The 9,568-nt window shown below is 37.1% G+C and overlaps 1 protein-coding gene across 15 annotated transcripts in view; it reads right to left on the bottom strand.

Moving 5' to 3' along the window:
- Nucleotides 1-9,568, bottom strand: part of PDE4D (phosphodiesterase 4D) — a 1,386,129-nt gene that overhangs the window by 372,298 nt on the left and 1,004,263 nt on the right. The window lies entirely within an intron of this gene.

The following is a 9,568-nucleotide window of genomic DNA, read 5'->3' as shown; positions in this document are numbered from 1 at the left end:
TCACTGTGAATCATTCTCTGTAAGTAATGCTTGCTAGTTCTTGTAGATGCCAGTAGGGCTGGCGGTGACATTCTCTACAGACCAATTGCACTATGAAACCCTTGCTGTATGTAGTCTGAACCTAGTAGGTGAATTTTTAGACCAAAAACTTAAATAATTTCCTGGACCTGGAAAATCTGTGTGTTATAAGACATAGTTTTGGGAGTCAAATGCAGATAGTGGGGAAAATGGTTTTAGAGTCAGACCAACACGAAGTTAAATCCCAGTTCTACTACAGCCTGATAACTCAAGTTCTTTTACACCCCTTGAGTCTCAGTATTCTCATCTGTAAAGTGTGAACGTTGTATTTAACTAATTGGATTATTCAAAGTCTTCAGTAAAGTCATATAGAAGTTCAAGAGCTACTGTCTTCTTGCCTTCCTACTAAGCTTCTTTCTATGCCAGTACTTCACAGAAAGATACTGTTTTGTGCTGTACGTGCCCTTTAATTAATTAATTTATTTATTTATTTATTTTAAAGATTTTATTTATTTGGCAGAAAGAGAGTGAGCACGAGAGAGAGTGGAGTGGGGGGTTGGGTAGGGGAAGAGGAAGAGAAAGAAGCAGACTCCCTCTGAGGAGGGAGCTCCATGCAGGGCTCAATCCCAGGAACCTGGGATCATGACCTGAGCCAAAGGCAGCTGCTTAACCGACTGAGCCACCTCACCCAGGTGCCCCTCCAATCCCTTTATTTTAAATCCCTCTATTTAATTATAGACAATATGAGCACATATGGTCAATTTGTCACCATTGATCACAAGTTCATTGTTTTTAGATTATTGGTGCAATTGCTCTTCTCTATTAAAACATGGATTAGAAACCATTTTATCTATTAAAAACAGAAATAGATATGAGAACTTTCCCAAACTGTTGCATAGAATACTCATTTTTTAGATGTTAAGTGTTTCAGTTGGATAATAAAAATAAGGAAAAGACTACAGAATCACATGATTTGGAAAATATTGGCTCAACGGTTTTAGAGAAAAACAGTTTTATTGCCGGACTTCTAAAAGCTTTGGGTAAATTGATTGGAATGTGAATATTCCAGAAGGTGAAGAACATTTGGAGAATAATCAAACCATTCTATCCTGGACATCAGTGAATATTGGAGTAAGTCGCCTTTTAGAATACCACTTGGGAATTACTGCACAGGCGTCTTAAACTAAGTGTTATACCAATCACAGTGTTTCTATTAGTCCTACAAGGATTCTTTTACTAGCTGGAGAGGTAAAATAAATTGCTTGTTTAGTCTGAACAGTAAATTGCTTGAAAAGCAACCTAATTGTACTGAGGAATAATGCCCGTTAACTCACTTTTAGGTGAGTGCTTTATCTATCACATCAAATTGTCTACTAAATTAAAATTAACCATATTTTGAATTATGATCATCTCATGTAAAATTTCCTTTCCTAGAATACTATATAACAGAAGTCAATTTCTTTTTTTTTTTAAGATTTTATTTATTAATTTGACAGAGAGAGACAGCCAGCGAGAGAGGGAACATAAGCACGGGGAGTGGGAGAGGAAGAAGCAGGCTTCTATCTGAGGAGCCTGGTGTGGGACTCGATCCCAGAACGCTGGGATCACGCCCTGAGCTGAAGGCAGACACTTAACAACTGCACCACCCAGGCGCCCCAACAGAAGTCAATTTCTGACCATCCTGAGATTTGTTCAAGCAATCTGTGTATACTTTAAAATCTATCTATCTTACAACCACAGTTCTTATATTTATGACCTGATATTCAAAGACTCTGGCATTGATGGCCAGTGCAGTGCTTGTTTAATTCTGTTTACCACAGTCCACAAAGTGTTTACACAATCCACCCCTGAAATACTAGATCAGTAGTTACTCACATGGGGGAATAAAATGAAAAATGGAGCTTTTCCATGAACTTTACACTGTCCAGCACTCTGTTGGTTTTAAAGTATCTTCATCCAGATCAATTCAGGAAGCACAGCCGGAGTACCTGCTGTGTTTCAGGCACTGTGATCAGCACTAAGGATTCCGTTACCTTTACCCAAACTTACTAGGAAATTTATTCTACTTTCAGCTGTTTGTAAATGCGATGGACAGTGTAATTTGGGGCTGCTCTCCTGTTCCCGGTTTGCTGCTCTATCTCCCTGCTGGAAAAAATTGTTTGTTACTGTGCTTTCCCTGGGATTCAGTGTATGATATCACTGCCTCTTTTTTAAGTCTTTTATTGTTTTGTGTTCATTGTAAGGAAACCCACTAAATCATGTTAATATTAAAGGAATACCACTCAGAAAGAAAAAATAAATAAAATCTTTGTATCTCTAGTTCAGCTTGTGCCAAAATGTTTTCTATGAAGCACCAACTCCAATAGATATTAAAAAAAAAACCAAAACCAACAAAAAGTGTCATCTTTAATGAAGTTTGAGATATTTACCTAATATCTCTTTCCTGGAGATATAAAATATTTATTCAGTCTGTTAAAGACTTTGGGAAACTTCCAGTAATAAATCAGTTTAACTTTGTGAATCTCAGCTTATTTGACCTTAGAACCATTCTGTGTGTTGCCTCTGTTAATATGATACAGAACTAGCATTCCACAGAACCTCATTAGGATATACTGACTTAGGCTACTAGGGTTTTTGATCCCAAGAGATGAAAACATAAACTACTATAACTGTTAAAGGAAAAAAATAAAGAGCTCCAGTGCTCCTGACCAAGAGGGTTGATTTTTGTGAATGCACCTGATTTTTTAATGAAAAAGGATGAAGGAATAGAGAACTAGCAGTTTGGTTGTATTTATGTACTTAGGGTACCATATGGCTCAGGACCCTTTGCTCAAATGTATCAACCTCATACTGTCATGACTTAATTTACCCATGATTATGGGTTCAATGAAGCTGTAATTCCAAAATACATATTTTATTTTGGATAGAAGGAACATCAAGGGTCTTCGACATATCATGGATGATATGAGCTAATAACAAAATTTTATCTTTGTTGATATCAGGCACATTAAGAAACTAAAAACTATAAATACTAAGATTTAGCTTAAAGACTCAAAAAATGTAGCAAAAAATATTTCATCATGATTTTATTTGTCAATTTTAAGAAATTGTGTGATCATGGGGCTTTGGGGATGAAGAGATAATGGGATTAAAATATAGTTTTCAACCCCAAACCTTCCAGATCTTCCACATGTATTATGTATTGTAGGGATTTTAAGTATGAAGTCCATGAGTAGGTTCATGAGTGAACTGCAGAGGAGGTGGTGAAACATCTGAAATTATATGCAAAATTATATGTATATTTGCAGTTCTCAAGGGAGTGGAATGATAGATTTAATCAGATTTTCAAAGCACCCTTAAACTTCCAAAAGGGATAGATCATTTGAAGAGATAATCTCTAAGGACTCATTTTCTTTTCTGATCTTTATTTTATAAGATTTTTTTTATGGACAATGCATAAGTCATGTTTTGATATTTAGTATTTTCTTTGATGGGATCCTCATTTTTAGATATTCAAAAAAATTTAAAAACACTGTAAAGACTACGATTAGTTTATGGGAATTGGTTAAAGTATGCTTAGTTACATAAAATTTTAATATATATATTTTTTTCATTTTGCTGCTAGGGCAAAGATTTTTATCTAAAGATCTTATTTGAGTGAGAAACTGAATTGCCCACAAGATGGCTCTCCATAATCTTAGATATATGAATTTCCCAAACCAGTTTCTCAAAAAGTGATTTCTAACATCTTCTCTTCCCTTAAAATCTTATATTTGTAATAAGTCATTCTCTCTTTTATTCCCAAGCTTGAAAATCTAGCAGTGCCTAACAAAGCATTTATTAGTATTTTTTTGAGTAACAGTTTAATTGAACAGATGTTTCAGACATTCACAAATCACTCACTGCTTTATTATTACATTATTATTTATGTGCTACATACATAGCCTGGTACCATGCACAGCCGGTCGATAAAAAAATAAACAGAAAGACTTAACATTTAAAAAGCAAATCATGGTCCTCATATTTCAGGGAAGGTAAGATTTTCATACCAAAACATTTCAGAGAATACTTAGATGAAAAATAATTGGTATAGACAAATTATAGAAGTACAAAGAAGAGGAGACATCAATGAGGGGTTCAATTAGATGAAAGACCTTAAGAGGTTAGTTTGGCCTATAAAGAACTGCAAGTTTTGTATGAGAATGTAAGGGGGAAATATTTCCAAAAGGGCAAATAGAACAAGAAAAAGCTTGGAATTATGTGGTCGTGGCACACAAGAAAATGGACTCTCCATAGTCAAGACTAGGTGAGTTACAGAGTGTTAAAAGTCATTCCAAGGGGAAAGGAAGGCAATTAATATTCATTGAGGACATACTGTGATTCATGCTGTGAATAAATTATCCCTCTACCATGACAATATATGTGCTCTGATTAAATATTGGAATTGTGGTACTGTATTTGAAAATTTTGCGGGTAGGTGCTTCTTTCTGAATTCTTGTAGTAAATCACGGTATACAATCACCGGAGCAAAAGAAAGATGCTCAGAGGAAAACCCAGAATTAAGGAGGTGGGCTGTAAGTAAGCAGAAGAGGAGACTCAGCTTTTCTGTCTTGATTCTGAATGTCTCTCGTGCGGATGTGTCTTTTAGAACTCTCTCTGTTAAGGTTAAAAACGGCTTCTGCTGCCCAGTGTGGAGTGGGGGCCAGAAGGAAAACTTTCCTAAGGGACTGAATTTGAGAAAAATATATCCCGTAAGAACTCAAATTCTCTAGTTTCATGTTGTTTTGATTTCACATACTTCCTTTTGTCAGCAAAGTCTTGCTTAAAAATTTCTGCTTTGTCTTAGCTGTTGATACCAAAGAGAGGCAGTCTGCCTTTTTATCCACATTTGGATCAAATTGGGTTAGGTGGAGCAATCTATGTCTCTCCAAAGGATGACAATAGTGAAAACAAAAATTAGAAAGCCCTCAGGAAAAAGAGTTCATCCTAAGGAAAAGAGAGTTGAGGCATGTGGTCTAGCTACCTCACTCCAAATGGAGAATTTTCCTCCATTACAAAGTTGAACTTCAAATTTAGGTGCAAATAGTCTACTCGATATCCCTTATAAACATCTTAATTTAATATATTCATAACAGAGCTTCTAATTGTCCCTCTCCAAGCCTTCTTTTTCTAACCCCTTGTCCCATCTCAGTTTTTGGCAACTCCATTCTTCCAGTTGCTCAGCCCAAAACTTTGGTCAGCCATCATCATTTCTTCTGATGAAGTGTCCTTCTTGGACTTTACTCCTTCCCTTTTTTCCCTAAAGTCTAATTCCAAATTAGTAGTCAGAGTGATCTTGTCAAAACCTGTTCAAAGCTCCTTTCTGGTTTATTGTTTCACTCAGAATTAAGGCAAAAGTCACTACTAAGAGCCACAAAGCCCCACAGGATTTCCCACTAATCTGCCCCCCAGCCCTGCCCCATCACCCTCTTATGTTTCATTTCCAACTTTGTCTCTTGTTTTCTACTTTGCTACCTCCCCTCAGCTCTGGGACCTCCTTACTGTTCCTCATCATGGCAGCAATACTCCTTCTTATTTTCCTTCTGCATAGGGTACTCTTTCTTCAAATATTCGCCTCCTTCATGTATTTACTGAAATGCCACCTTTTCAGTGACATCTTTCTTAACCACCCTATTTAAATTTTACTACATGCACACATACTCAATAACCTCTTTTCTGATATATTTTTCTTCTAAGCATTTATCACAAAATCAATCTTAATCTCTATCTTATTTTTTTTTTCTTTTTCCTCTAACAAGGAACATCATGAAGGTGGAATTTTTGACAGTTTTGTTCTCTGTTGTATCTCCACTAGCACATAGAATAAAGTTCAGTAATAGTATGCCTTCAACAGATATTTATTGAATAAACTTTTTCTTTAGGTCTTGATTTCTGTGTTCTGGAAAATGAGGAAATCTGCCAACACTGGCCTGTGTTTTCACATGGCAACAACTGTTAGGGGTTTAGACAGACATAGCTGTGCAGGCAGATGAGGATGTATTTTCCCATTGGCCAAGGTCACCACCTGTGCGAGTTGTGCCCTCTGTTGGGCAAGCTCTGAAAGAAAGTGACAGGATCCAGTGAAGTCTATCAATATATCAGCTGGGGGCGGTGGGTGGGCTTGATGTAGTGAGCCTGGATACGGACATGCTAGTGGGGTCTGTTGTCCAAGTCCGGGCAGGAATGTGTGAGGACTTGAGTGAGGGTCCCATGCTGCAGAATGAAGGACAGAGGAAGCCACGCTTGAAGCAAAGATGAATCGAACTTGTGGATGGACTGCATTTGGAAATGAATGAAAAGTGAGGAATGATGACTGAAATTTCTAACCGGGTGGATTAGGAGAATGGCAACACCTGATGTTAAAAGAGAATTTGGTAAAGAATCAATTTGGAGATCACAAGACTTACAAGTGCAAAACAATATACTGATCTCAATGAATATAACTTGAGTTTGATGCTATAGATTCAAAGGTATTTGATAACAAAAATGGACTTTGAGATCAATGTCAGAGATGAGGATTCAGGATTCGATTTTGCATACTGTTTATAAATACTGCCTATGAGGATGCACATTATTATAAAGACTATTTCAAGAACAGAGTATCTAGAATAAGAGATAGAAAAGAAGGGACAAAAGAGAAGATTGCCAATTATAGGTCAAGTGGTTAGAATGAGATTTAAAGGCAAAACTCTTCTTCTCTCCTGCAAACGCATAGACTTACACAAACATAAGTGTCAATGACTGAGTGTGTTGAAGGCTGCTGTTTCCACACTGTGTGTGTGCCCACCTTTCCCCACTCCATATCTAGGACAATCTCACTGTAGTGAAGACAAATTATAAATGACAGCATAGATATCTGAAAAGTTTCCCTCCTTCTTCTTTCCTGACTTTGTATTTCCGAACCATATATACTCTGTGGAAATCTCTGAAGAAAGAGGAAATAGTTCTATGTGCTGGCTTTTAAGTTATTTAAAAAGAGCTTGGTTATTTTTAACTCAAATGCCATGTGAAATTCTTCTTCAACAAAGGGCATATACCAGGTCCAGCACCACGAGTCTAACAGGTGGTCTGGTTTCCTTCCCTTTCCTCTGAAACTTGAATAAAGCTAACATTGTATCATTCCAGAAACTATGCAATTTAATTAAAAGTGGAAGATAAAAGTGATGAAAAGTTTTCCTCAAGCTCTTTCAAGCAAGTTCAATCTACATAGGTTGGAAATATTATTTTTACTCTGTTATTAAGGGACATTGCCTTGTGGGGCCTAATGTTTCATATTTCGGATACTCATTTTTTTGGATTGAAGGTATCATGAGGTATTTTCCATCTTTAATGCTCAGAAGTGGCTTCCTTTGAGTTGCTAAAATATAGTCTGTCATTTTGGCTGCCAAACAGACCCACAGAGGCCTGTTATTTGTATTGGCAGATAAATGACAGCAGATGGAATCAAGCATGCATCCTGTCTCCTTGGCAAGCTTGCAGCCGTAGAAAAAGGGATGTGTCCCTGAACCGTTATGCAGGTTGTTCGACTAGCATCAGTGTCACTGTCATAGCTGGTGAAAGGGAAATTGGCAAATCACTATACATAGTAGGCAAACCGCCACCCTCACAATTCCTGTAGGCATATTTTCCTCACTCACATGTCTTTTTGCCGAGGGCAGGCTTCTGGGCCAAGATGTTTTGCTATCCTAGAACTTCTTTTGCTCAGTGTGTAGAAAGACAATTAATATTATCATGAAAGTATGTGTTGACATTAATATCCCATTAGTTCTATCAATGTATTAGGAAATGAACACAAAGCTTGTTAATTACAACTCGCTGAGCATATACTATACTATCAACTTACCATGCTATACAATCACTTTTTTATTATTATTAGAAGTAACAAATGTAAACACTTTTATAGTGCTTATCATAAACAAGGCACAGTTCCAAGGCTTTCATGTATATTATCTTTTAAAATCCTTACAACTTTATAAGCTTAGCATTGCCACTCTCATTTTAGATATAAGAGAGAACTATAATAATAGTTATTACTTATACTAACCCTAGTAATAATGATGGCTATCATCAGTGTTTACTATGTGTTAGGTTCTAGTATATGTATGTACATTATATACATGTGTATATATTATATATATGTAAGTATATGCATATATTCATATGCATGTGTACATATGTATATGCATGTAGATAGTATATGTGTATACATATATATGTATATATACAAAAACACACACACACTCTTAATTTTCACAATAGCACTGTGAGTTTGGATTCATCATTTTCATTTAGAAATGAGGAAACTAATAATTGTAATAATAAATAATGCTAATAATAATAATAGCTATGTATGAACATATTAACATCTGTAATGCAGATATTATCTCATTTTGTCTTTAGAGAGGTCTACATTGCATCCTGGTTCTACAGATGATGAATCTTTAAGAATTCAAGGACAAATAACAAATAACTGGGGGCTGGGTTTTTATATTAGGCAGAGTCCAAAGTTGACTCCTTCACCAGTATGCTAGACCATAGGCAATGCATTTTGGAAACAAAAGAGCGAGTGAGACACAGGGAGGTAATAAGAAAGAAGGGTGTTTTACAATATATTACATCAATTGGGAAATGCAACTTAAAATCTGTTTTTGCCCCCCCCCCCAATGTGCAAACTAAGAGCTAAGCCATAGGAGAAATGCAAGATGAAAGTAGTACATAGGCCCTACCTTCATAGGAACTTGGGATCCTATGGGGGTAGAGATACGTACATGAATAACACAGGAGGCTGGCTGAAGGGGGCAGAATTGGAAGGGGAAGTGAGAGATGAACTCTGTGCTGGAATGCCGGGCTTATGGTGCAGAATGCTAGGGTATAACACTAAAATATTCAAGTTTCTCACTGGGCTATTTGTCTCTCTCTATTGACTCCATTGACGTTTAGCTCTGCTGATGTTGCTCTTGCAGCCACTGGTTTTCTCAATTAACAGAAAAGAGAGGGAACAGCGTGAGGCCATTGGCTGTTGCTACTCAGCAACGGAACTGGGCTGCTGGAGAGGGAGAGGTCTAAATGCTGTGCAATTCCATTTGTTTACTGCATTGCTGACACACCTGGCTTTCAGAAGCCTGGCAGCCAGATATGCCAAATGAACCTGCACTGGAAAGCCCTTCCTTTGGACAAAGCACAGGACTTTTACGTTAAATCAAGGAGCTCTGACAGTGTGTGTTCTGCCAACCACACTGAAGGTCACAAAAACTGTCAGGATGCTTTTGAGGCAAAGGGAATTGGAAACCTGCAAAGAACAGCCTGAGTCATGGTAATTCTCACAGACAAGATGTGACTGGAAAGGAGCCAGATGTAGTCTGCAAAGCCCTGCACAGAAAATGAACTTCGTAATGCTGCCGTTTCACTCAAGCAGGGTCAACAATGGCACGAAAATCATGGGTTTTATTTTACTCTTTGTAAAGATTACTTCATTGAAGTGTGAATTCAACAACTCATAGTGATATAGTGG

This window comes from Ursus americanus, chromosome 5, assembly GCF_024610735.1.
Source record: "Ursus americanus isolate L20-20 chromosome 5, mUrsAme1.1.p, whole genome shotgun sequence".
NCBI lineage: Eukaryota > Metazoa > Chordata > Mammalia > Carnivora > Ursidae > Ursus > Ursus americanus.
Note: the sequence above shows the minus strand (reverse complement) of the source record. Positions and strands in the feature narration are given on the sequence as shown.